This window comes from Durio zibethinus, chromosome 1 (genome assembly GCF_047325235.1).
Source record: "Durio zibethinus cultivar Kanyao isolate XHJ-2024 chromosome 1, ASM4732523v1, whole genome shotgun sequence".
Taxonomy (NCBI): Eukaryota; Viridiplantae; Streptophyta; class Magnoliopsida; order Malvales; family Malvaceae; genus Durio; species Durio zibethinus.
The window spans coordinates 28191116-28219074 of record NC_143162.1 but is presented as its reverse complement, the minus strand read 5'-3'; the positions used below and the strand labels follow the sequence as shown (position 1 = coordinate 28219074).

Sequence of the window (27959 nt, the reverse complement as noted above, 5' to 3'; positions counted from 1 at the left end):
TTGTGCAACATTATTGGTTGCTGGATAGTAAGTAGAATGAACATATAGTGGATATAGAGCATAACTTATGGATTATTGCCTCTCAAAACTCATTGTTTGGGCTTTATCTTCTTCTTTCTTAGGCATTCCACATTTCTTGGCACTATTAGTCTTTCTCTTCTCAAGCTTGCCACTTTTGATGGCATTTTCAATAATTTCCCTTAAGATCACCATATCAATAAAATTTTTTGTTGTGTTCCCTGTCATCTTCTCATAATAAGATGACTTCAAAGTGCTTACAAACAAAATCATAATTTATTTTCAGTTACAGGAGGCTACACTTGAGCGGTGACATCTTGCCATATTTAGGCATACTCTTTGAAAGATTTAAATACTTTCTTCTCTATCCCTTGTAATGAAAGACGATTAGGAGCTATATTTATGATGTGACAATATTGGTTAATAAAGGACCAAGTTAGATCCTTTCACTACTTAATGCGAGTCTTATTCAACTGTACATACCATATTGTAGTAAATTTGATCAAGCTGTCTTGAAAAATATGCATGAATAGCTTTTTATTACTGGTGTCAACTGTCATCTTACAATAATACATTGTTATATGTGTAATGGGGCACTTGGTACTATCATACTTCTCAAATTTTGGTACATTAAATTTTGAAAGAATCACAACATCTGAAACTAATCAAAGGTTGGTACCATCCATGGATCCATAAAAATTAATGCCTTCTACAGCCTGTAATCTTTCTTCAATCATGCACATAGCTTGATTGATCTTAAAGTTTATCGGGACATAGTCATTTGCAACTTCATTTCTTCTTTGGTCTCATCCATTTTGGGAATTTGGATAAGCTCATCTATTTTTTTAACGAAAACATGATGGTGTAGCTCTAAACATTCCCTTGATTGTAATATGGAAATGTGGTCTGTTATTGCTAAAAGCTAAGAATGGTTTGGGTCTGATGCGATGCAAAACCTAAAGGATATAGTGGCTTAGTATCTTCGTATGGGATGTCTTCTTCTACTACTTTTCCACTATTTATTTTTTTTCAAAGCTTCCAAAATCTTGCTTTTCTTTTATTTATTTTTTTCTTCAAATATCTCTTGGGTCTTTTCTATCTTTTTGAGATGACTTGCATTATCTTGTTCTATTTTTTTGGCTTTAGCTCGAGTGTAGTACTAATGTTGAGCTATCCTTAAACCTTAATTTCTCACAATGTGTAAATTTAAAATGATGTTTATGAAACTTTCAGATTATGCATAAGAATGAATGCAGTGATGTATGAATGCATCCATACATAATAAAAAAAAGGGTTAGTAAGCATAATATGCAATCTGCATATATGTTTATGAATATGCACGAGAAGAAAAGTAACAAAAGGAAGACAAGAAAATTGGTTAGTCACCTCAATAAAAAAATAAAAAATATACACAATAAAACAAGTAAAATAACAAGATGACCCTAGATTTTGGTTAACTATAAAAGGTGATTGGACATGGCTCTATCTATGGTTAGGCTCTTAAAGTTAACTATATGTGCTTTGGATTACCTCTAAAAGGTTCCCAAATTGTTCCTTTCATCATTATCTATTATAGACTAGTAAAGCACTCCGATCCTCACTCATCATAGGTTACAAGCGAAAAGGGTTCAATTTGAATGGGAGTGTTTCACAAGCTCATGCAGCGACATGAAATCTCACAAAGACATAGGTACTTCACTCATTCCTAAGGGTAGAGCTCGGGTGGAAAGCTTATGTTATACACATATAAATGAATGACAAATATATACAATAAATAAATGAACAATTAACACAAATATAAGCAATAAAAAGAAATAAAATAAGAAAAAAAATAAATTTCAAGTTTATTAAGCAAGACTTGGATAATAAAGAATCATTTACTAGCCTGACTTTCAATATCCTTAATGGAGTCACCAAACTGTCATAATGTATAGATCTATAGACCTATCACTATACATGGAATGGAGGAGTCACTATCAATTTTTTTTGTTTAGGTGTGATTGGTCACTTGATTGAATCTATCCCATTTAAAGATGAGTCCTAAGATTCACTTAGGTGTCTTTAAATAGTATATTCTAATATATGAAACCAGAGTTTAGGTTCGAGAGTGTGGTTACGTGTGGGAAAGGTTATAGCACCCCTACGGTGCCTATCCAAAATATGGTACCAGTTTGATTTTAGATTATCCAAGACTTGATCATATTTATAATTTACCAAATATTTAATATTAAAAATTAGTTTTAAAATTGTCTTAATAATTTGGTAGCAATTTAAGATAATTCTCTTACCTCAGGAATATTCATAGAGATTAGTGTCACACTTTGAAAAAGCTTTATCGTCAAATTTATTAATTTATTTTGTTTAAAAAATAATAATAATGTCTCCCAACAGTTTGGTATGACTTACTTTGAAAAATAGTCCTCCAATACTTTAGAGGATAAAAATTATTTATTTATTTTTTTCTCATTATTATTTTTTTTGAAAAAATGATTTTTGGAATTTCACAATAGTTTGGTAGATTTCATTTTAAAAATTAAATCAATGAAAATTCTCTAACAGTTTGGTAAAATTCATGAATTGATTTTGTAAGGAACTTTTTTATTTTTTCATTTATTATTATTTTTTTATATTTGATTTATAAAATTTTTCAGTAGTTTGGTGCATTCCATAAACCTATTTAAAATAGTTTTTTTGAATTTTTAAACTTATTTGAAAAAATTTTTTTATTTATTATTCTTATTTTTTTAAGTAGAATTTTATGAAGTATTCTATATAAATAAATAAATTATAGAAATTAGTAGAATAAAAGAAATTAAAAATAAATTAAATTAAAAATACAAAATAATTAAAGTCAAAAAAAAGAAAATGGAAAAAGAAAACCTATGATACAAATAAAATAAAGTCAAGGCGGTATAAAAACTAAATCCTCTGCATTTTCTTCAAAATTTCCTAAGCCATTCTCTGTCTAGTTTTCAAAATCATTTGCTTTCTCTCTAAAATCTCAATAACAACACCTGAAAGTTTCACCGAAAACTAGAAATCCCATTAGTTTTTGAAAAACACACTAAAAAGTTCAATAAAAAACTAGAAAATCCATCGGTTTCTAAAAATCTCGCCGGAATCCCACAAAGAATTCAACTCTTGTCGGAAAATTTGAATGTTCTTCCTAAGCCCTGATCTCCCAGAAAAAACCCAAAAATTTCCCAGATTTTTCAGATTTCTTCGAAACCTTTCTTAAACTTCAATCCAAACTCTGGAAACCTAAAACTAAACCCTAGAAACTTTAGATCAAATCCAAAAATTTGAAATCATAATTTTCAGAAAACTTCCACTATCCAGAATTTTTCCAGCCTTTCGTCGATAAAATCCACTGTCCCCTTGTCATTTGTAAGGCTAGTTCAATTTATAGGCAGCCTTAGAACCAATTTCAGGAAACGAACAGAATCAATCCTAGGTTTCAAGCTTGGATTGGTTCATCCGCGCTTGATTCATGGCTAGATTCTTGCTGGCTTGTCTAGATTAAATGAAAATACCTTGATCTGGGTTATGATTGGCCCTTTGACCAAATTCAATTTCAGATTTCAATTTTTGATCATCGATTAGAAAAAAAAAATAAAAAAAGATAAAATAATAATAATAATAATAACAACAACAATAATAATAATAATAATAATAATAATAGTAATACTAATATAATATACTATATAATATAATAAGATAATATAATATCATATAATATAATAATCGTACACAAACTAAAATAATATACTATGTTGTACTATAATACAATACTGGTAGTAAAAAATGACCCCAATTGACCTCGAACACAGATGGATGTCTACACCAGTTGATCGCCAACTAGGTAAGTATCGGTGAAAACTTTTCGGTGATCAAGCCATCGATGTTGGAGTTACATATGTATTTGATGACAAGACTTTTTCCAACACTTTAAACTGCTGTTATAAGTAAAAAGCTTTTAAAAACATTTTAAAATGCCACTAAAAAAACATTTTATTCAAAATTTTTATATTTATTAAGTGTGATATATTGACACTTAAAACCGCCCTTAAAAGTATTACTTTATTTTTTAAAAAATAATTTTCATGTTAAAAAAAAGATAATTTATGAATGCATGATTTTGGTAACAATTGAAATTATGGTGAAATGCAATGCTTGAGATGTTTTCAAGTGCTATTATCCATTCCAACAACTAAATTTACTTGGAAAAAACCACATCAAAATGTAATCCTAATTTCTCTTAAACCATCCCAATCCACTTCCTCTATAACAAAAAAAAATGCAATCCAACCCCATGATGATGATGCAAGAGTTAGTGGTAACTTGAAGATAGATAACTTCTGTTGTCTTGATAATGACAATGACTTGACACGTGCAATCCCAGACCCTTAATTCAACACACCCAAATTTATGGGCTTCTAAAAGAAAATAAACATGCTGAATGGAAAATCTCTCAAACAGAAGTGGCATGACTAATGGCCAACTTGGCCCATTTAGTAGATTCTTTAAAATATGATATGGTTTTCTTAAGATAAGCATTCATTTAAAAAGTCTTTGCTTGAAAGAGATTGCTTTATCAGATAACCAACAAGACTTTTCATTCTTATACTTACTTGGGCATAGATATAGTGAAACATAAAACTTTCAACAAATATAGAAAACCAGTTAACAAAAGTCCTCAAACATAACTACAAAATGGTTCATAGCATTAGAGCATTTTAACTTCAAACAAACTAAATATTTGTATACCATCCTATTGTTTTTTCTTCTTTTCCTCAACAACTATAGAAACAAGACTTAGGAATAAAGTTGTCATTGTCATGATTTATAAGTATTAAAATCAACAAAATTCAATAGTAGTGTCATTTGTCAATGTCTACAAGATGTTAAGAACATCAAATAACCATCACAGGTAAATTGTAACCTAATAGCAATCCTATTACAAGTACTGAAACTATCTCTACACCAAAAAGTTATCAAACTACCAATTATCAACAATAATATAGTAGTATCATCCTCAAAGTATAACATTGAACATCATTCTAAAATTATCAAATTACCAAAAATTATCAAAATACAAATGCAATAGTGTCATCTTCAAAGCTTCCATTTTTCCTTAGTTATTTGCACGTAGTGATCCCAATGAACTTGATGCATCTAAAACCTATGATATAATATAATTTCTAAATTAGTAAATAACTATTATTTACTAATTAATATGCTACTTATTGTTGTGCCTCTCTATTGCCCATTGGTGTAGTAACTGACTTGATGTCCATGCTTGGCGTATATGGAAATCTCCTTTGCATGGCATTTACAAATTTAATTAACTTAGCATTCACCTTTTTTAAGTGAAGCTATTGTGACCTCAAGTTCGCTCACTTTTGAAACTTTTTCTTCCAACTCTGGCACTTTAGCTACTTTTTCTTCTAAATTGGTTACCTTATTTGTCATAGTTTCCAACTTCTCTTGCACCCTAAATACTTTTTCATCTCTACTATTTTTAACTTCATTCAAGGTTTAGAAGTGGTGAGAAGACAAACCCCAAATCTTTGTAGGTGCAGAGCCTAATCCCAAGCCTCGTACATGACCAGGATGTTCTTTTTCCATGGCTTCACCAAAAATCTCATCTACTAAAAAAGTTGTTGCTTGTGATTGTTCTAAGTTGGTAGAGCATTGAGATAACAATTCCTTTAACTTCTCTTATAAAACATTTAACTAGTGAGGGCAGCAATGGACATTCAATCAGTAAATGTAATTTTATAATCCAGTAACCACTTATAGCAGCTTGTGTAGCAACAACATCCACAAAGCTTCCATTTTTATGTTGACAAGTCTTCACAAACAATTTTATTTTGTTTGGCTCCTTCCCACTGCTTTGTTTTTATTAACACAAAATTTCAACATTAAAAATCCAAAAATCAAACATCATTGATTGTTTAAGTTGTTTATGCATGAAATTCATCAAGTGAACAAGCAACAAACCATTCTAGACTTCTAATTGAAATTAAAGGCTCATAATGTGAGTGTAATTTAATTTTACTAACTAAATACTTATTTCTCTCCTTTGTTTGAAATAGTTGACAAACTATTCACAAATAAGCCTAACAAATAATTAAAATCATTTCATTTTAAAAGAAGGCCTATGAAAAAAGGCTTGATTTACAAGGAGAATCATTTCATTTCTAAAAGTTAAAGCCCAAGCCTAAATCCATAATTTTTTTCCTGGAAGTTCTCAAAATAGATCTAAGAAATTGAAATTAATGGGCCCTATTAGCATTCAATGATCACCCTCATGCTTTGATGACATTGACCCTACAAAAGCATGTAAATCAGATCATGTATAGAATGAAAATCTAGTAAATTAATTAAAAATGTTATATAGAAGCTATATATGAATATTGTCTGTCATATTTTCTAAATTGAAATGACCACTAATCACTAGCTTTGGTAAATTGGCACATATATAATTATAATTGACCATTTTCTGACTACTAATGAAACAAATATATTTTTTAGTACTATTATGCATCAAAAGTAGATTCAATGAATCCTTATATATATTAACATATTGTAAATTTGTAGAATGCAACAAAATAAGATGTGCAAAGTTGCTAATCACCTTAACATTTCCCTTTAACTTGTTACAAAATGAATATAATCTGCCCATCCTTGATGACTAGAACTTTCTTTGTGTGTTCAATAAGAAAACAAAAAATGTTAAAAATAAAGTAACAAAACAAAATACATGTTCATTTGTAAGAGTCGCAAAGCTTTTTAAGCTTGTAGTATGAAGCATAGCTCGTTTGGCTCATCGATCACTATTTAATTCAGCAAGAGTCTATAATCATTAAAAAATAGGAAAAATAAATAATGAAATTCGAACACGAATAATTTTTGACAATTGATGTAAACTTTACCTTTCCTTCAAGTGAAAGCCAATATGTTACAAGAAATGCCCATTAATCTCTCAAGACGTCAAAAGGTTTGTTCTGCAATAAATCATCTTTGTTGTTGGAGTGGAAGTACTTGACTTTTAGCTCGGCCTTATAATCCTTCCATTTTTTTTCCTAGTGACTTGAATAACCAACCAGTGTAATGTTCAAGAAGCAACAATTTTTCCTATAAAAAAGCACAAATTATTGAGATATCTAATCAAAAAATGAAAGTTCTTTAAGAAGCTAGAGGATAAAATGAATTCAAAGGAAGTAAAAGAATCACATAGTGTGTGTATTTGTAGATTATGTAATTGTACCTTTATATGTTTCAAGGTGTCCATCTTGTACATTTGAGGCACCTTTTTCAAAGTCTTATAATTCAAAGAGAGTAAATACCAATATCTTATTAAGATCCCAAGATAAGATGACATGCTACGGGCTAACCTCTACTATTAAATCATACTTTAATTTACTGTTAGGGAAAAAGATTCCAAACATCAATCATTTTGTTATGACCATAAGTGCCACGCTTCCTAGTAGGATCTTTCAATGATAATTAAAAGTAGAAAAGTCAGCAAGAAAATTAAACATAAAATTTAATCAACATGCAGTAAAAATAAGTTATGCATTTGTTCAATAGCATCTTATTGAGGTTAATGTTGTTGTGAAGCATTCTCTTGACATTGTTTTTCTTGAATATCTTCAGTCATAATTACACAATTTCACATGCTTCTAGTTTTCACCATGATGATTAATGAAGTAAACCTATACAAAAGAGAAAAAAACAGGTTACATAATTATGAACAAGGAAGTCACAAATATGAACAAGGAAGCCATGCTATGCCAATCCAACCTATAGCACAAAGAATGTCAATTAGCATACCATATAAGCACTAGAAAGATGTTCTTTATAATAGTAAAATATTCTATAGATAATATTTTACAAATGTTACCTTAGAAGATAGGCAAAGAGTGGTCAACTTAAAAAAGGCCTTTGCACTACTAAGTAAACCTGCATAAAAGAGAAAAATGAAGTTAAAAGGAATACATATATAAAGATAAAGTGAAGAGGAAAACACAAATTCAAGATTTACCTATTTGATCATTGAAGAAATCTTTTAATTACAAGAAAACAAAATCATAGTAGATTCAACCTTATTCTTTATTTGAATCCACACCCATATCATACAAATCTCTTTATATTGCATTTAATACAAAATTTCAATTCTCATACCAAGGATCTTGAACATAAAATATTTGTTTTTATTAGGATACAAATACAAAAGGTTCATCTTTTATATCCTTACCTGTATGAATTAAATTTGAGAAATTCACAAAGGTAAATCCAAATTGATATTTCTTAATGCCTTTGCTTTTAATAAGGCTAACCCAATCATATCTAAACTATACAATCTTAAATCTATCAAAGTAATTCAATTTTATTATATCCATTAGTGCTCCATAATAGGTATCCTCCATGTGGATCTCTATTTTGAAAATTTAGATAATGAGTGGTTCTTACAATCATAGCTACTCTACCATTTTGAGTTTTTTTATCCTTTTCATGACTTTTGGTATGAAACCTAATCCAATTGATAATATAACTTGTATATCTTGTTGCCACCCTATTAGAACTTTAAGAAAAATACCTAATGTCTTTTGTAGTTTCCAAAGGATCCATTTTACAACCTAATTTAACATTGAAATGTATAAAACTTGTTATTTTAACCTTAAATTAGAAAAAAACAATGATAAATTAGAAAATTACTAACCCGATCATGAAATGTAGAATTCATCATATCATTTATTTTAATTGGATGAGCTTGACTATGCCTTTGTTGCCCTTTTACACTTTTTTCAAATTCCTTGTAAAGAACCTAATCAAGTTAACTATAGTTTAATTAAAATACTTTATAAAAAAAGGACAAAACTTTTCTAGAAAACTTACAAGTGAAATTCTTGAATTGCTTCACACTGAAATAGCACATTACGATGAGCTTGTACCCACTTTTTTTCATTTAGCTCTTTTTACTTTTCCTAATGGTCTACTTAAACATGGAAATAAGCTTGAGTTTTGTTATGGTTCATTAGGGTTGTTATAATTTCTAACTATGAAATGGAATCAGGTTTCAAACTCTTCTAAGTATCTTGAACAAAAGACAATACACTCTTCAGCCAAGTAAGCCTTTATAATTGAACCTTCTAGGTGTGCTTTATTAGTCTTATAAGACTTTAATTTACAAAGAAAACTATAATAAAAGGAACAAATATAAAGAAAAGACTAAATTGAATAATTGAAAGACCAAATTGAATATGAAAAAAAAAACATTAATTATTAAATTATACTTTTCAATTGGATACATCTATATATAGTAAATAGGTCTTGCAATTTTTGCCTTTTCAACCAAATGACCATAAAATGTACCATGATGGTGAAGAATAAAGAAGGAAAAATCTTTTTCAATCGACAAAAAGTGAGAACAATCTTAGATTAAAGTTGCTTAAACTTTTTTATTTAGAGAATTTTAGCACATGATGACTTGAAAATTTGACCCAATTCAACCACAACCCTGGTCACATTTTTAAGTAAAAACCTACACAATGCTAGTCCAAGAAACTCTTCTATCAATATGTGGGTTATCATGACTTTTCAAAGGTAAAACTTTGTGATATTTGAGACTAACACATTGAGAGATATTTATAGAGTAACAATCAAGAACTTTAATACTTTTTAAAACTCTTAAAAAAAATCTTTCTCTTTTATTGACATCCAATAGCACGTAAGAGGTATATGAAATCTACCATCCCCACTTCCTTTAGATATAGTTCTTGTCGTATACCCAATGGTTGCAAGTCTAGACATGCCTTCAAATTATCCTTAGTCTTTCTTTTGATATTTAATATAGCTCCCAAAACATTATCACACATATTTTTTTCTACATGCATCACATTTAGATTATGACATAACAAATTATCCTCCTAATACGATAAACTAAAAAGAATGCTCTTCTGTTTTCAAGTATTAGAATAAATTGGATTTTTCTTTTCAAAAGTAACATGCATGTGTTCTACTTGACTTAAAGTCATAGTTCTTGAAAGTAAAATTGGGGCAACCTTTAGTTTTTGAATGCCATTAAAAGATGAATCAGGTCAGAATTTATGATTAATATCTAAAAATCAATAATGACCCATGAAACAATATTTACCCTTCTGATCTAGCCATAAATGGCATGTATCATCAAAACAATGAGGACAAGCAAATTGACTTATAACATTCAAACCAGACAAATCACCATATACATGAAAGTCGTTTATCATCCATGATAAAGCAACAAGTAACTAAAAATTATCTCCAGTAAAAGTATCAAAGGTGTTTACACCAACTTTTCACAATTCTTTTAATTCTTTTACTTGAGATTTCAAGTAAACATTAATATCATTTCTAGTCCACTCTTACCTAGAATCACTAAGGAAAGAATAAAACTTTAATTTTTCATGGAGAACCAATAGGGCAAATGACTTGGTATCACCATAACAGTCTAAACACTGTACTTATTATTCATTGTCCTAGATGGATTAAATCCATCAATAGCTAACCTTAGCCTCACATTACAAGAGTTTGAGGTAAAATTAGGATACCATAAATCAAAATATTTTCAAGTAAGAGAGTAAACTAGATGCTTAGCCTTTCCATCTTTTTACGACCCTTATCATGCCATACCATGGCAGAAGCCATGTTTAGAGACATGAACAATTTTTAGAGTCTAGGTTTTAGGGAAAAATGACATAACACCTTCATAGGTTTTTTCTTTTAACCACCAAAATTGCCTTTCAAATCAACATTATCATTTTGCACCCACCTAAACGCACCATACACATAACACGAGTCTTCATTTGTCTTTTTATCTAGGTATAACATACAATCATTTAGACAAGCATGAATCTTTTCATACCCAAGATCTAATTCTTTAATCATATTCTTAGTTTTACGATAAGAATTAGGTAAGGTTTCACACTTGAGAAGAATTCTTTTTATTATTGAAAGATGAGAATTGAATGGCTCACTACTCATCCCACAAAAAATCTTTATCTGAGACAATTCTAAGATGATAGATAATCTAGATTATTTTTTAAATCTTGGATAAAATTCTTGGTTATAATCCTCTAACAACTTATAAAACTTAACTGCTTCAATATTTGGCTCTTCTTGGGATTATCTACTATCACTCTTTTCACCAAAAAATTAAGAAAAATCAATCATATTTTTATTTTCATCAACTCATAAAATCTTCTCAATATTAAGAAATTGAAGTTCTTGTGAGCTTTCAAATTGAAAAAACCCTTCCAGTAAATGAGACTCATAAACAGGAAATGAAGTTTCACCATGACAAATCCAATTAGTATAACCAAACAAAAATCCATTGCAAATCAAATGCACTTGTACAACTTCTAATGGTATCCAATGCATATTGACACATTTCATGCATGGACATAAGATCATACTATCTCGGCATGCATTCTCAAATGCAAATCTTAAAAATTGGCTAACCCATTGCATATATTCATTACTAAACCTAGACTTTTTAATCCAACTCTTATCCATGGTTGCAATACTTATGGAAAAAGAAACCAAGCAATGACAAAGGAGGACACAACATAGAAAATAAAGCAACTTTAAATAATTATAACATAATAGAAATCAAATTTATTCTAAAAGGTTATATGCACATGAAAATTACCTAGAAGGGTTAAATCAAATATGGCTTGAAACTTGAGACAATTACTTTCTCCCTGAAAAAATGAATCAATTCCAAGGATTATATATCAAATTAAAGCAAGATAAAACTTTATCAACTATCATTTATCATCATCAAATTCAACATCACCAAAAAAATTAAAATATTGCTTTTCATAAGTTGTCAATTCAATGTAAAAATAAGCTAAAAAATGTTACTATTAGATTCCCACTCACCCAAAAATATATTCTAAAAGGTTATATGCACATGAAAATTACCTAGAAGGGTTAAATCAAATATGGCTTGAAACTTGGGACAATTACTTTCTCTCTGAAAAAATGAATCAATTCCAAGGATTATATATCAAATTAAAGCAAGATAAAACTTTATCAACTACCATTTATCATCATCAAATTCAACATCACCAAAAAAATTAAAATATTGCTTTTCATAAGTTGTCAATTCAATGTAAAAATAAGCTAAAAAATGTTACTATTAGATTCCCACTCACCCAAAAATATAGCATAATTAATTATTTTTAAAATATGAATAAAAAAATTCAAGTAAAAAAACTCTTAAGGTAATAACAATCTGTAATACCTTCAAACATATTTTTCAAAAAATAAGGAATGAGATAAGTCCAACATATCTAGGTCTTCAACATCGAGATAATAGCAATAGAACTTATAACAAAATATGGTATACAACTTGACAATTACAAAGATAGGTTAAGTAGTTTAGATTCAGAAAAGTAATCTGATTAAAAGTATTCTTTTGTTTTTATTAGAGCTTGATGCTATGTTACTAAAATGAGAAACAAACTTTAATAAACTAGGCAAGTAGCATCATTTATGAACATCTTGTTTTAAAAACTAGTGGTCACTTACAATCATTGATGTAAGAAATTGTACTTTTATGATCATATAATTCATTTACATAGAAATAAAAAATGCATATGAAGTTAAAACCACAATATTATGAATTAATGACTTATTTTTATCCTTAAGTAGTTAACTTCATTTAACAAAACCCTTTTTTTCCTCTTTCAAAATAATCAAGTAGTATGTTAGATGGTGACCTTTTTTTTTTTCCCTGAAATGCACATGCTTAAATTGCCCTATTTTAATGGAATTGTGCAAATGCAATGCAATCTTCTATTTAAACTTAAGTGAAGAATTTCATGGATTTTATTGCCAAAATAAAGGTTTTGTTCTTTTTTTTTCTTTTTTACTGCATGTCCCAAAATGAATGTGTGCAACCTCTATGTTAAAAGAAAATTGATAGTTTGCTACAAAAGCTAGACAATGGAGAAAAATGGTAAAAAGGACACATGATGCAAGTTATAGCAGTTGTGAATTATTATGTTGGTACATAAATAAACCCCCAAGCTAGCGTCAAAATTTTATGAAGACCAGCGGAGGTAACGTCTAGGATTTCACTTTTTAGTTAATTACCCTTCTATCCACTTAAACCTTAGTGTATTTCCATTTAAAAAAAATTACACAATAACAGATAAAAACCAATAGTAGTAACATTTTTGGCATACAATACAGTGGAAATGTGTTCAACTAGTTAATAAAATAAAAGGTAGGCACCCATTCCTACTAGAACCTACTTAATAAGAATTAATTGAAACATGTTAAGTATGGTAAAATATATTATATATATTTGATATATATGGTTTGCTATATCAAACATTCAATTCAGAGTTTCATTTCCATTAGAATGCAATCTGCTCTCTAACATTGGACCACTAATTGATTTCTATGTTACAATTAAGACGAAAGAAATGTTGTTAAAATATACTATCTGTTTAGTTGGAACTTGAAAAATTCATATGATTATTGCTATATTGACAAATTTATTAGTCATTTTAAGGATAAAATCTTGAAAACACTAATCACTGTTGTACCTTTTGTTTATGTTTTTATGGAGAAAGAAAAACTAATAAATGTGAATCGACAATCAAATGCAAAAATAATCACAAATTAGGATAAAATAAAACATGTACCTAATATAACTAAATAAATTAGGCCTAAATAATATCATAGTTTTAAACAGCTTTTACAAACTCAAAAAAATAAAAAAGCTTGAAAGATACCTTGTCTACTCCTGCACTAATAGATAAAAAGCTAACAAACTAAATAGGAACTACTTTTGCACAACAATTGATGAATTGACGAACTGCTGTTGCACAAAAATTGAGTAAAGAAATTTAAGATTTTAAAAATTAAGGAAAGATTCATTAGATTTAAAAAACAATGGATGAAAATCAAATAAATGTAGAAAAAATCGAAGAGAGATTTGTAGTCTATAGCTAATTAAGGATTTTCATTACATTTAGCTAGGAAACCATGCTGATGAAAAAGATGATGAAGATCAAGTTGAAACTAACGATTCAAAAGTTAAGGTTTGATTTTAAAAAAATATTTATAATAGCTTGAAATCATATTGGAGAAGAGTGATTTGAGAGATATTTTGATTTTTAAGAGTTAAGGTTGGATTTTCTAATTTTTCAATCAGAAAAGAAAAGAGAAAAACAAAAGAAAAGAGAATAAAAATGAGAAAAAATAAAATCACGTGAGTTTTTTTTTTTTGTGAGTAAAGTTTTTTCTTTCTTACTATTGAAGGTTATTAGTGTCTTTAAATCATTATTGACTAACAATAGTTTCATTTTTATTAGGAAAATAGAAAGTATTAAAGAAAAGCTTCGGTGATTTCTCAAACCCTAAAAAAAAAATACCATTAAAATTACATTTTTTTGTTGTGATATCACATTAAATACTATTAAAATTTAAATATCATATTAAATATTTTACTATAAATTAAAAATTATTCTAACATTATCTTACAAAAAAATAACTTTGAGTCAAATCATGTTGGGCTTGAACTTTAAACTTTATTTTAAATATGCATATTTACATGCCTAAATAATAATCTAACCTTTAAACAACTTTTTTTTTTTATTTGGGGAATGAAGATTTCAACCTACTAGTAGAGGATCATGCACTCAGCTAAAATGTTGGGTGGCGTAACTTTAATAGTAAAATCTATTATAAATTTTGATGCAAATTGGAATTACATCTTTGGTACACAATCTTTATCAGTAAATTACCTTCATTAATGTTATTTTTTCAAAATTTTGACATGTTAAACTTAATCTAAACTTTTAGATTGAGGTCAAAATCTATAGCAAAATAAAATTAAAGTTAAAAAAATGTTAAACAAATAATTTTTGCTAGCTAATGATAGCAATACTGGAATGATGATTAGAGCTTTTCATAGAAAAATTATTGCAAATCAAGCATCAACTACTATTGTGATAATGAATTTTAGGGGTGGGGAAGAAAAACACTCCAACCAAAAATGCATAGAAAACTAATGAGTAGCTTTGCATGTTACAAAAGTTACTGAATATTCGAAAAAGTTCAAAACTAACATTTTTGAATAACTATAAGATAGAACTCAGTGTAAATAGCTAGTTAAATAGTAGTTGACATGTATGTTGATCAAACTTTTGAATGTTGCAAGTTTGAGAAACTTGAGCACATTATATTTTCTTTAGGTGAATTAAGTAAATAGGAGTTGAAAATTAATGGTCGATTAAAATTTTCAAAAAAAAAAACCTATGCATATATGTTTTCTTTTAAGTGTTGACTATGTGATCTGGATAAAAAATATGTTAAAAAAAAAGAAAGAAAAAAATTTATAACAAAAAAAAAGATGCCTCATTGGTAAGAGGGAGAGATAAGGTAACAATTGCATTGTTTGTCTAATTTTTTTTGCCCCAATGCCACAATATACTTTTCTACAAGTAAAAGTCTTCAAAACATGTATTTAAATGCTCTTCTTTTATCTTAATTTTCTGATGACCATCAATGTAATTCCCTTTCTCAACTTGCTTTCGATCCCACTCTAACTATGCCTTCTTCTTAGACCTAAATAAATAGTATTTCTATTTTATCATAGCATTATGTACCTTCTAACATGTTTTGTGTGCAAAATATCACTAGTAAACTCTTGTAAAATATCCATATTTCAGTTGCAATCAAAGTCTTGAAAGGATAGCCATGGTTTGTTACTCCAATAATTGAGGATATAAAGGATTAAAAGATCGACTCCAAAGAGTCGAGTCTTTATTTGTTTCTTCTTCTCCTCATCACCTTCCTAAAAATGCTTCAAGAAGTTCATATGTTTTGGAATATAATGCCATGAAATGAAGATTTTGTTTAGATACCCCTGGTCCTTACCATTGTAAGATTTAATCTTATTAATATGATCCCTTAGTAACTGGAATGTATAATTTGATGGCGTAACAACCATCACATTAAAGTTGAAAAGCATAGCATTATTCCTTACAGTAGAAATTTTTGGCATTTCAAATAAGAAATTGATATTCTTAAGAATAAGAAGGTCAACATCAATGAAAATGATCTTGTCATAATCAACCAGCTATTAAAAATGAAACTTGTAATTCCATTCATTATATGCCTCAGGTTTAGTTTTTGGATTCTTAATTATATGGATTGTATAAATTTTCCACCTAGCTGCCTCTATGATAATCACTGATTAAGTCATCAACAAGTATCACAAGGTCTCTAATTGAACTTGACATATGGATACTTTGAGTAGCAGTAATGGCCCATAAATATGTACATAAGTAGAGTGTAAGATTATTGCATATGTTTTATAGTGTGCTTTCTCTGAATGGAAATACTTTATTCAAACTTATTCAATTAGTTTAAAGCCTTTCAAATGTAAGAAAACTAAAAATTTCAGTTAGTTTAAACCTTCTAGAATCCATTAATAGGTGTTGTACTTCAACTTATCATTCTAAGATGGAAAATTTCTATATTAACAAGAAAAAAGTATAGTAAAACATAGAAAAGATTAAGTGGGGAAAACATCAATAATTAGTATTTTTGTAGAACTATTAAAAAAACTATAAAGATAAAAAAGATAATTTAGATTAGTAATGTAGGATGTCATTGACCCATTCTTCATACTTAATCATTGTCACTAACTAAAACAATAATCTTGCTACTTTTTTATAGCTAGGCATTCAAATTTCCTCAACAAGGTTTCTTATTTTAGTGAAAAAATTATAGACGTGCAAAAAGTTGATAGTGAAATAAATCTTTCAATGAACCAATTTTAAGTATATTAAGAGTAGAAGAATTTGTATGAACAAATATCTAGACGAAACTAGTTTGAAACTAACCTTGTAAAAAGTTGATAGTGAAATAAAACTTTCAACCAGCCAGCGTCAAGAATATTAAGAGTAGAAGAATTTGTATGAACAAATATCTAAACGAAACTAGTTTGAAACTAACCTTGTAAAAAGTTGATAGTGAAATAAAACTTTCAACCAGCCAGCTTCAAGAATATTAAGAGTAAAAGAATTTGTATGAACAAATATCTAGACGAAACTAGTTTGAAACTAACCTTTAGCCTAGATAGGAACTGAACATTCACATGACCCTACTGGTAATTGAATCTTTTCTCTTAACATAGGATAGGTGTATACAGCCAAGCATTCCCTTCTTGTGGAATAAGGTCCTTGCAAGTAAACAGATATGGGATAGGGAAATAGTTAAATAGAAAGCATATGCATTGGGTGAAACCATTTAATGGATGTGGCAAGCCTTGTAGTTGCAAGTTGAAAGTGTAGACGTGCAACATCTTTTAACCACTTTTCTGACTTATTGTAAAATAGCTTGACAGTAATAAAATCAATCCAAGGTTTTTTAGAAACTTGAAAATTAGGTATAGAAAGACAATTAAGAACCTCAAATTCTTCTTCTTCATCTATCCATTTAAGATATAAGGATTCCTAAGTTATATTGTCTGCCATATAGTCTAATAGCAAAACAAGATGTTTAACTTCTGGTAGCAACTGCTTCTATTTATTAGTTTCACCATTATTAAAGTTCAACAAGCCAATTCCCTGATGTTCATCCCTGTCTATCAGTTTATCAATAACATTTAATATTTGGTCCTAAATTACATCTAACACTAATAAATAACATGAATTTATAGTCTCTTTATCCATCTGTTTACAAAACTAGGCTTGTATGTATTGAAATTCTACTTCAAATAACTAAAAGATAGAACATAAACAAGAATAATTTTAAACATATATGTAAGCAAACTCCCAACTCCTAGCTTTTTAGTACTAAAAATTCAAAGAGTTAAAGTTAAAAGCAAAATTTGTGAGGTTGTTATCCATGTTAGATGGATAGTTGGTTAGATACAGTCACACACATGGTTTATTTTCAATCAAAAAATAGTTAAAGTACAAGAAAGCAAACTAGAATTAGGATATGACAATTAACAGAAGATAAACTGGCGTTAGAATATATCAAGCAGAAAGATAAATTGACATTAGAATTGTTAAGAATAGTGACTCAAATCCCATAACAAATTTGTTTAGGATTGGCTAGATATTGTTTGATGAACAAGAAAACTTACAGAAGAAGAATTTAAAAAAAAAAGAATTCTTAATAGGTAAGTTTGACTTGTAAAAAAAGAATCCTAAGAGAAAAGGCATTCTTAATAGGCAAATTTGTATACTTATAAATAGGTAAAGTCTCAATAAGATTAGGTACGAGAAAAAAATATAAGAAAGTTATGAAGTTTTAAGAGATAGACACCTCATAAGGCTATTAGAGATTTTTAAGTGTGTATGTTTGCATGTTTCAACAGACTAGAAGAGACTAAGATGGATCCTCTCAGTCTTTTCAAACATACAAACATACACACCCATAAATTCATATAGGTATGGTGCATAGATGCATATAAGTATGTATTTGTTTAGGTTAAGAATACTCCATAGGATAAGAGAAGATTGAGAGGGTCTATGGGTATTAATTATAAGTACTTGACATAGATTATTTATTTGTAATTCTCTATAACTAGTGGATCCTATTTTTTATTCGTGGATGTAAGTTAGCTGGACCAAACTACGTTTAATTATTGTCTCTTGTGTGATTGATTGATTATTTGATTTTGCTTCTGCTGGCATGATTGGATTAAGGCTTTTTGCCTAACTGATGGTATCATAGTTATAGTGATCCCTAACAAGAATATATCGAGATACAAAATTGGATGGGTGATTTGAAACATAAACTATAGTAGAGCAACAAAGTGTAAAGAGAGTTCCCAATAGAATTGTAACCAGTATAAGGTATATATCTTGCAATTCTAGTTCCTATATCGAATGGAAACATGGATGGTCCTCCAACATCTTTAAAAACTTTGTTTCTTTGAAACCTTCTTCTACTTCTATCTCCATTGTAAGAAATTAATTATGTGTCACATCAATCCATGCACATAAAGCAAATAAAAGCGAGGGAAAATTCAAAAACATGAAAAACAAAGGTTCTTTATACTAAAAGCAGTTTAATAGAAAAAGTCATGTTTATAGTTTAGTTCAGAGCAGTAATATAATCCATTACAAATTCAACGTCAATATAGAGATAAATTGAAGTATCAAACACCTTATTTGCAAAAGAAAACTAACTTCAAATAATGCAAACAATATTCAAACTTTTTCAAAACATTAACAGAACTAGTATTTGCATAACAAAAGCACACTAATCATGCTATTTCCTTTAGCTTCCATAATTTCACTAAATATTCCAACTCCAGATCTCATTTCTAACTTTCACTCTATGGAGCTTGCATCAAATAACAAGTCAAAAGATCACATTACATTTACTTAGTAAAGCATTATCTATACTAAAAGCAAATAGCAATACCAGCAAAAAAGAGAATGAAAATAAACAGAATTAATGTAGATAGTTGAAAGCATAAGCAGTTAAAGTTAGAGAGTGCCACTTAGACCTTGCTTAATATTTCATATTTAATTTTTTTTTGAATAGCTATAAAGCTAACTTAAAGTGCATAAATACCTATAATGATAGGAAATTTCTTCAAGAAATCCATAATTACAACAATTATTACGTAAATGGAAAAAATTAAAAAAGTAAATCACAGCCAAATTAACAAATCTCATTGCATTTTCTAGTGAAACAAACAACTATGTTTAAAATCAACAAGCTAATTAAGGTAAAAAAAATTTTTACTAAAAAATTAAGGTTTTTTTTTAATTGTAGGCAGTAACTTAAAAGTATTGATGAATAAATGAGATAATTGAAAGAAAAAAAAATGAGAGGAAATAAGAGAAGAACCTATGCGAAAACAAAAACACGAGATAATGTTTTTTGAGATTGAGGGAGGGACCTTTCATTTTTACAAAATTTTTAGAGAACAGCTAAGTTGAAATTATCATTTGTTTATACTTTAAGATTTAAAGCCTTTACTCAAATTATTAGTTGCTTTTTTAAAAAATAATAATAATAAAGAAAGAGAAAGCTGGCTTTGTTATGTGATGTGGAAAACAGAGTGAGAACAGCATGCATTAAAAGTTAAAACATTTTCTTTCCTTATATATTTTTTTATAAAAAAATGTATTAATTATAATAATAATAACAACATAAGAATGAGCAAATCAAGATCAAAACTTAATTATCTAATAATGATAAACAAGCTATGGGCTTTGTGAACCCTAATATATTTTATGTTGGTTGTTAAAGAGAGAAAGAATAGGTTCTTATCTCATTATTGCTCTAGTTTTGTAGTCTAGTGCAATGCCATGTCACCAAGCATGTTTGCCAGCTAGAATTTTATACTCCCTAAATATATTAATATCAAAGTCAACACCAACTCATTTTGGTTATGATTTTGGAAAGAAGCTAAAACGCTTTTTTTTTTATGGTGAAGATAAAATTAAGGGCAAACCCAGATTATGCTATGCTTTGGGTACAATTAAGAGGTTATGAATCAAAGTCGGATGCAAATAAAAAAAATTCAAACTTATGGATGATATCTATCATGTAAATTTTGATAAATAAATTATGATAAGATGTTACTTACTGTAATAGAACGATGTAGTGAGAAATTTTTTTCTGATGTATTGAATTTTTTAAATTGAAAGGACTAGACTTTTTTTCTATTAATAATAAATTTTTTAAATAGTTTTTAATAATAAAAGTACTTTAATATAATGTATGTTTCTATTTTCCATTAGCATTTTGTATATTTTCTATGGAAAGTTACTTACATCATAATGCACTGCCAAATCAAAATTGTCAAACATTATTTCAATTTTTTTTAGAACACTTTTTTAACAATATTTGCTCAAATAACCTTTCCTATTCAATAGGGTCAAACAATGTAAGAGAAATAAAATTGTGAATTTAAGCCATTGGTCTATCTTTAGATATTTTATGCATGTAAGAAATATAAGGTAAAGAAAAGCTTTTAATCTAAAGATAATAATGAAATTAACACTATTTCCATGTTAAAATTTATGTGCGATTTTATTTATCTAAATTTGATGAATCTTCCTTTCAAATTACCGGAATGATAAGAGAGACTTACCTTTGTTGTTGCTAGATCTAAGGTTGTGCTTGTTAAATTTTTCTTACTCCAAATCCATTATCAAAAGAAATGCAACAAACAGTTTGGTTAAGCTAAAATTGAGTTAGGTTGGTGGATAGATTTTTTTTTTGAAATATTAAATATTAATCAAGATAAAAAAAAATCAATGAATATTAACTTAAATGGTAAGAGAGTTTTTTTTCTCTCAAATTTTAATCCATTCAGAGGCCATGGAAAGGTGATTTCTCATGAACTCATGAGAAATTCATTAGATCCTACATAAGTGTCATAAATTAAGCTTCGTCTCAATCAAGTAATAGCCAATGCGATACTTGAATAGACTCTTCTACACAAGTCAACCAAGAAAACTTGAATATTTTATTTAGTAAAACAACCTAAAATCTACTAACTACTTATCCCTTTAAAGAATATAAGAGCTTTTACAATTATTCTATAATGAATCATTAAAGTATTCAAAATGGGTAAAGTTTTCCTAAGTACATGATACCAATGGCATATTTACTAGATTATAGTTCTATACATGAATGACTCATGACATTTTATTCCATTCAATTTATCCACGTACTTGTTAATTTAGTGTTTTGAAATTATTTAATTTTTTCATTTAAAGGCCTTTAAATCATGGTTTCTTTCTTAATTGATTTCTTCTGGTCCTAAGTCCTTCCATTTGACTAGATACTCCTAGATTAGTCTATAAGACACTATGGTTACCCTATTGCTAAGATTTCTATGACTTATTGTTTTAATATAGACCTGGTGCTTATAATCTGTTTTTTATTTTTGACATAAATTTGATGTTTATAACCAATTATCAATTTCTAACATAAACTTAATGATGACTCCTAAAATCAAATATATGTCTAAACAAAAGTGATAAGGGTGAAACTAACTCTACTCACACTGGTATTCCTTAAAAAATAATAACCAACTAGCGGTTGGAATTAGATAGCATGGTTGAAGATCATGAAGTCTAATTTTATCTAATTCTAGGGCAACATTAAAGTTGTCTATGGAAAAACTATGAATTTCACACCTCTTTTCATGGGTCAAGCTTAGTCATCATATTTTAGGAACCTTTAATGATTATCAAGGTTGGTGAGTTAACCATTTTTATTTGCTCATAATCCTTGTCTACCTTGATACTACACTTTTTGGTTTTTTTTTGGCGTGATAAACAGTCGATGGCATATGTGTTTATCATGACCTTTGTTTTCTTATCAATAAATGCCACATCAAAATACATAAGGCTTTCTTAGGCTATTTTTTAAAGATTTAGTGATGACTCTTAAAATCAAATATATGCCTAAATGAGAATGATAAAGGTGAAACCAGCTCTACTCACATAGATGTTCTTTCAAGAATATTAAGTAACTAATGGTTGGAATTAGATAATAAGGCCCAAGATCATGAAGTCTAATTTTAGGACAACATTAAAGTCATCCATGGGAAAACTATGAAGTTCACACCTCTTCCTATAATTCAAGCTTGGTCATCACATTTTGGGAACCTCTAGTGATTATTGAGGTTGGTGAGTTAGTCACTTTTATTTGCTCATAATCCTTGTCTACCTTGATACCACACTTTTATTTTTTTCTTTTGGTGAGATGAACATGTAGATGGCAAATGTGTCTATTATGACCTTTGTTGTTTTGTCTATCAATGCCACATTAACATACAGTAGGCTTTATTGGGCTTTTTTTTTTTTTAATTTTCTTAACTGTGGATGAAAGGCATTGAAATACTATGTAAAGCCAAACATTGTTGGCTTTTCTTAACATCCTCGGTGGTTTGATGAGATGAGATGTCTCTTGAGAGAAAACTTGTAATTTACTAAAGTAGCTTTACGTGGACACTTTATAACTTGATGCAGTTTTTTGCACACGGTGCAGGCTAACGACAATTTTGGCTTGCCATTTTATGCACTATTTGTCTTTATTTTGGGTGTTTTTATCAAGTGGTTTCCTACTAGCTCCTTACTTGAAGGTTTGTCCACTTTGACAAATTTTCTCCCACTACCAAAGTTAGAGTTACTATCATTCAATGGAGAGTACTTTGACTTAATTAATCCATCAATATAGTTATGAAAATGTTGAACAACAACCATTATAGTTGCCACGTCTTGTACCTTTTATTTTTGCAACTTTGCCTGGCTTAAGGCCATCAAAGAAATAAAATATTTTTTCCTTTTCGAATATGTCTTTGAGATCCAAATCAAGGTAGAGAAGCTCTTTACAAATTTTCACACCAACCTTATCACACAAATTCTTATTGTTTCTATTAAGATATATATTCTACATTTTTTAGGAAAAAAAAACTCTTCAATTTTTGTTTGAGATTTGCTTAAGTTTTGATCAATCACTCTTTACCTAGAAATTTAGAATGCCACCATAACTTGGCAGCTCTCATAAAGTACACGGAGGCCATCGCCATTTTGTCTTTCTTTGATTTGATGCTAATAACTTAAAAGTATTGTTCTACGTCGAATAAAAACTTTTCAAGTTCTTTTGCTTACACTATCCCTTCATATCCCCATAGTTCTAGGACTTTAGCCTTTTTTTTCTTTGTTCCCTGAGCTAGAATTGAACCTCCCAATGGACATTACCATCAGGTTTACTTAAGTCTTTAGCTCCTTAAATTGGTTTTAGAGAAAGCTAATAGTTTCTCTGATCTCATCACCCAAGGTAGTTAATGTATCACATTATTTTTGTTGGCTGTCTTGCTCTCACTTTTTAGACCATGTGTTACCATTTGAGTTTTCAAAGTGACCACACGGGTTTAAGCTATTCAATTTCTTATTTGTCATATGACTCATTTCTTGTAGCAATTATTCTTGTTTTTTCATTAGCACATCATAATTATCTTTGATACTACGTGTCATATACTAAGTTTTATTTCCATTAAGCAATAATTTGTGCGACACTTGAATGAATTCTAATCCATGTGTCATATAACTCATTTCTCATAGCAGACATTCTTGTTTTTCCATTAGTAGTTATCAATTGTATCTAATACCATGTATCACGAACTAAAGTTTATCTTTATTAAACAATAACTTATGCAACACTTGAATAAATTCTTCTACACAAGTTATCCAAACGAGCTCAAATATCTTAATCATTGAGATAATTTAACATCTACTTACTTCTCTGCCTTTAAAAAACATAAAAATTTTTACAAGTATTCTATTAGAAACCATTAAAAGGGTATTTGGTTTAGGGAAATCTAAGATTTTTTCCCAAAATCTTACTTTTTGTAATCTAATTCCCATGTTTGGTTTGCGGTGTCTGATTGCTGAGTTTGTTCTAAGATTCCCAACAATGTTCAAATAGCCTAAAATCAAAAGTCTACCTCTTTATATGGTTTTGTAAGATTTTAACAGGAAAGTTAATTTTGTTCTACATTTAACTTCAATAATATTTTTTTTTATTTTCAAAAGCATTATGTTTTTTTATATATGAAACATAATAGATCAATTAAAATAATAATAAAATAGATATTTTCAAATCAATGACGTTTTTTAGTTTGGAAACGTAGTAATTGATATAATATTAAAATATAATATTTATGTTACTTTTAATTATGTTTCTTATATAAGAAATATAGTATTTGATAAATAGATAAATTTATATATATCAATAACTATGTTTCTATTATGTTTCTTATTATAGAAACATAGTTATTGATATAAGATACTTTTAACTACGTTTTTTTAGAGTGTTTTAAATACATTTTTTTTATGTAAGAAATGTAAATTAATATCATTAACTACATTTCTGGCATAAGAAGGTAATCATTGATAAAATAACAAAGACCATGTTTTTTACTTTTAAAACATAATCATTTATTTTTTTTTCTGGTTTTAGAGCAAAGACTACGTTTTGAGTTTCAGAATGTTGTCATTAAATATAGTCATTTTTTTTCTATTTTTAAAGCAAAGGTTATATTTTGACTTTTAAAATGTAGTCATTAAATGTAGTCATTTATTTATTTTTTTTTCTGGTTTTAGAGCAAAGATTATGTTTCAACTTTGTAAAGATCTAATTTTGTTTGAATAAAATTTGAATAGTTGTGAAGTTTTTAAAACCCAACCCACTTTAAATATAATATATTTTTTAATTTTGACAAGTTTTCATAATTGAATTTAAGACCAATTTGACCCAAATATTCTAAGGTCAAACTTAGCCAAACCTAGTAAAATAGAATCAAACTTGGTCAAATGTAGTCAAAATTAGTCAAATCGGATCGAGCAAGGGTCAATCTTCAAAATTCACAACCAAATGGTGTTAATAATTCTTGGGATTAATATTTGTGATTTTAATGCACTGAAAAATTTAGTTGCACTTCGAAAATGATAAAATTATCGAAATCTCCTTAAAGGGTATTTTTGTAATTTGATTTTTTTGAAGTTGGATTTTCGTGAAAACTTTTAGATCACACTTAAATATTATTTTATGATTTTTGATGTATTGAAATCCCAAATCGCACCCCAAGAGGTGTAAAATTACTAAAATACCTTTAGGGGTATTTGCATAATTTGACCTTTTTAGGATTGATTTTTCAAGAAAACTTTCAGATTATGATTTCATAATATTTTAAGATTTTTGGTGCTTTAAAATCACAAAAATGAAGAAGGAAACATTGTTTTCCAAGAAAATGGCACAAAAGGTAAAAACTTTAATAAGGGTAATTTAGTCTTTTCACAAGGTTTCAGTACCACTTAGAGCCTCACTTTATACTGAATTTATCATGGACCATTGGACAATTGAAAGCTTTGATCCAAAGGTGAAAGGTGATTGCTTTATGAATAAACAAGGATGGATTTTTAGCCTTAAGATGCATCTCATGATCAAGGGCCATTTTTTATTTTGCATGGCTTATAAATTCATCATTTACGGCTGAATGAAGGGAAGGAAGCAGCTGGGTAGCATGAAAAACAATGGGAAAAAAAAGAAAATAAAAAAAATTTTGGGAGCTTGCTTGGTGGTATAATCTTTACTAGTTTTCTTCCTTACATTTTATTACATCTCATTGCATTTTCATATTATTTCATATTTGTTTGCTTTCTTTTTTAATTTTTTCTTAAAAAAAATTTATAGTTGTTTATGTTTATAGCTTTAAATTTGATCTAACGATTCAATCAACTATTCCATAGTTTGATATAAGACAAGAGAGATCAAAGAAAACAAAATCCACCATTGAAACATCCATTGGGAGGTTCGGCCAAGCTTACTCTCTTTATGGTTGAACCTCTTTTTGGTTTTTATGATGTGTTTTCCTTGCTTTTAAATTATGTATATGGATTTTAATTAGATAAAACAAACATCAAACACTTATGCAACTATGATAAAGAAGCATTTTAATCTCAAGAGAAATTTTATCAAACATGTAGCAAAGTACTTAATAGAGAAACCATGAAAAAACATCATTATTTAGCCAAACACTATACACAAACCACTAATCTAATCATAGTTTTCAAAGAATAAAAATGTTGAATTAGTAGACTTTTTAGTGATTTTAGTTTGTTTGCATGAATTTCAAAACAAAAAAAAATGGTAGAACATGTTTTAAAATTTTAAAACTTTTGGTTTTGATCCATTTTTACCTCAATGTTACATGTATGTTGAATTTGTAATATATTTGTAAATATGCCTAAGTTTATAATATATTTGTTTTCATACATGATCTATGCATTAAAGTTTGCATTTCATTGATAGCATTTTGGTAATTTTTGTCACATTACACCTATGCATCAAAGTTTGCATTTTTATCAATGACATTCTTGTAATTTTTTCACATGCATTTCCCATAAATCCTCAAACCTCAAATCCAAACCTCAATTACAAACCTCAATTACAAACCCTAAATCTTAAACCTCAAATTCAAACCCTCAGCATCAAATCTCAAATCCAAACCCTACTTACAAACTATAAACCCAAACCCTACTTACAAACTATAAACCCAAAACCCCAAATCTAAACCCCCAAATCCAAACCCTAAATCTAACCTTAAACCCTAAACCCCAAATTTGAACCCTAAACTCTAAATCTAAACCCTAAACTTAAAACTCTAAACCCCAAAACTCAAACCCTAAACCTCAAACCCCAAACTCCAAATACAAACCTCAAATCCAAATCCTAAACCTAAACCATAAACCAAACCCTAACGTAAAACTTAAACCTACCCTAAACCCTAAAAAACTAAACCAACCCTCAAACCTTAAAACCAACATTTCATCCCATTCATGCATTTGCATCTCATCTTACTTTGTTGTTACATGCATTCTTAAATTGTTATGCCTTTATACCTTGTCATTCATGTTCAATTGTCATGCATTCATATTATTATTATTATATTCATGCATGCATGCATTTTTTTAAATAAGGCTTTTCAAAAAAAAAGTATTTAAAATAAGATAATATCTCAAATAAATATAGCTTTTAAAATCTTAATTAAGTGTAAGAAGACTCTTAATGGTTATTATTTTATGTGAGGTATTATCTTAGTTTTGTGAGATAATTTGAAAACTTTTAAGTTAAAGATATTTTTGAAACTCTATCTAAATATAAGAGAGTGAAAAAAGTATTTTGATACTTAGGATATTTTCATTTTGATTCAAAAAAAATGTTTTGCTTTCGAAACAAAAATTTAAAAATGATTTGCTTTCAAAAGAAAAAAGAAAAAATTGATTTTTTTGGAATAAATAAAGGAACTAGTTTATAAACATTAAAGTGGGACATCTTTACCAAAATCTAAGGATAACATTTAATTAATTGATATCGTCTTT

At 28.4% G+C, this 27959-nt stretch overlaps 1 pseudogene; it reads right to left on the bottom strand.

Annotated features, from left to right (window-relative positions):
* Positions 1–15152: 15152 nt before the first annotated feature.
* LOC111310733 (putative UDP-glucuronate:xylan alpha-glucuronosyltransferase 3) lies at positions 15153–19961 on the bottom strand (annotated as a pseudogene).
* Between the last annotated feature and the right edge of the window lie 7998 nt (positions 19962–27959).